Consider the following 2,554-nt stretch of genomic DNA (forward strand, 5'->3'; position numbering starts at 1 on the left):
TGCCTAATAATGAGGAGAAACATATGGACTTCTCCTGCAACTATGAAAATATTTGGTGATAAAAAGGCAGTAGTGTAAGTTCCTGCCTGGTTGGATGGTAGACAATCCAGGACATTAAGTAATCATGCATATGAACAATTTTTTCACCTTCTTGGCTTTAGTTACTGTTGAAATGGAAGGTATAATAAAAATTATATTTTGATAAAATACCTTCTAGTCTGAACAGTTCTGTTTGAACTGTTCATCTCTCTATCATCCCTTGTAACCAAGATTAGTTTTGTTCAAGTAAGACAATTTACGTTTTCAGGGTAAGATATTCTGGTTGGTCTGTTCCCACATGGAAGAAGGGTCAAGGCTCAGGTAGACATTTGTGCCAGTAACACCTCATTTGGGAAAATGTCAGCTGGAGAAGTTTAGAAGTAGCTCTTAAGCAATGCTTACTTTGAATTCATTAGGTCCACAAAGCTAATTCAGTTGGATAAATAAGTACTTGAAAAAGCCATCACCTTTAGACCTATCTATAAATAATTGAGAGTACGATAAAATTCCAAATAAAAAGACTTGATAGTCATTGACAAAAAAATTTGCAAATGTGAGCAATCGACTGATCAATACAATTTTTCCAATATTCACAGAATTTTAGGGAAATAAGATCGATAGCATTGTTAGGAACAAGAAGGTTTCCTTGTTACAAGTAGGCACCCATAGATATAAGCCTGTATAAAGATTGCATCATTAACAACTTAAATTTAGAGGATACTACATGCATCAGCAGCACGTATACTCAAATCACAATACAGAGATTAACATGGCACTTGCAAAAGGATAATATGAAAATTTGAGAAGTATTCCATATTTTTCATTCTTCAGAAGCAAGAAATAAAAAACAGTTATTAAAAGGTTGATTACAAAATTACAAGTGTAACAATACACGTAATTCATATAATTAAATTTAGTTTGACATCAGTGTATTAAATCTTCAGCTCAGAAAGGCGTTTACATAGCATAAAATTTACAAAACTTCAAATTAGACAACATTGTCATTTTATCCCAAAGAAAAATAAAGACCTAGAAAAAATAAGGAATCAAACTGTTTCTATATGGAATGCAATCGGAAAGGAAACATTAATTAACCTATATATTATAAAGTAATGTAGAATTCAAAGTATATCTAGGAGAAAATAAAATAAATTATGAACATTATGCAAACATAGAATATAGAATATTTTAAAATATACTTTTTCAGACAAGCACCAGAAATATTTTACTTTCTGAACTACTCATTTCAACAGGTAAGTTAAAATTATTTCTGATTAAAAAATCACAAACTCTGAAGAAATCATTATACGTGTATACAAAAACTATTGAATACATTTTGACATCCAATGCAGGCAATTCATTTGGAAGAATTCCGCGGAATCCATGAATTTTTACAGTAAAATATTGGTGTTGCCGGGTACTGGTGGCTCATGCCTATAATCCTAGCCACACAGGAGGCTGAGATCTGAGAATCATTGTTCAAAGCCAGCCTGGAAAGGGAAGTCTGTGGTACTCTTTTCTCCAATAAGCCACTAGAAAACTGGAAGTGGAGCTGTGGCTCAAGTGGTAGAGTGCTCACCTTGAGCTGAAGAACAGAGGGATAGCTCCCAGGCCCAGAGTTCAAGCCCCATGACAGACCAAAAAAAAAAAAAAAAAGATATTGCTCTTATTTGTTTGTGAAAATATTTTGTAGGGACACAAAAGATGGACTTGCATTTTTGAAATTTAAGAAACTTAACCTGAACATTAGGACTTAGTTGAACAATTTGTACAGCCCTCCACAACTTCATAGAGGGAATGACACATACTTATCCTTTTGGCAATATCAAATGCAGTTTCTTCTATGTTGTTCTTCAGGCCTGGTTTTATATAATGGTTCAACAGAAGGAGATCCAGCGTATCTTTGCTATCTCAATTCTCAGCAGCAAGATACAAGGGGGTCAAGAGGCCTTTAGTTTGGGCATTGGTATCTGTATCATGATGAAGTAAGAAAGAAGCCACTCTGGTATTATTCCACGTATATGCACTGTGCAGGGGTGTCCAGTCATCTACAATTATTGTATGTGCCGCTTGAGACACCAACTCATTGACAATGTCTAAGTGTCCACTGTAGGCTTCTCAATGAAGAGGGGTATACTCATCGTCATCCCTACTATTCACATGAGTGGCCATTTGGAAAGAAGTCTCCGCACTGTAATAAGCCGAATATTTTTGGCAGCCCAATGAAGAAATTTGCTTGGATCTTTCTCCATTTTTTTTTCTTTAATTGATACCATTCCTTACTTTTTCATCTTGTTCCTCATATTCCTAAGAATTGCCTAACCAGAGACTTTGAGAGCCAGTGGGAATGAGGTATCCATGTATTTCCCTATTAGTTCACATTGGTTGAACTGGTCAGAAATATCCGGTGAATTTTCTGCATCTGTTTATTCACCATGATTTATTTTCTCTTTTTCCAATTTTACTATTCGAAATTATTCTAACCGGAGAGTAAGGAATTGTTAGAGAACAGAGG

At 34.8% G+C, this 2,554-nt stretch overlaps 1 pseudogene; it reads left to right on the plus strand.

Moving 5' to 3' along the window:
* Positions 1-763: 763 nt before the first annotated feature.
* LOC122126329 lies at positions 764-860 on the plus strand (annotated as a pseudogene).
* The last annotated feature ends 1,694 nt before the right edge of the window (positions 861-2,554 follow it).

This window comes from Dipodomys spectabilis, unplaced genomic scaffold (assembly GCF_019054845.1).
Source record: "Dipodomys spectabilis isolate Male_0828 unplaced genomic scaffold, ASM1905484v1 ptg000274l, whole genome shotgun sequence".
Classification (NCBI taxonomy): domain Eukaryota; kingdom Metazoa; phylum Chordata; class Mammalia; order Rodentia; family Heteromyidae; genus Dipodomys; species Dipodomys spectabilis.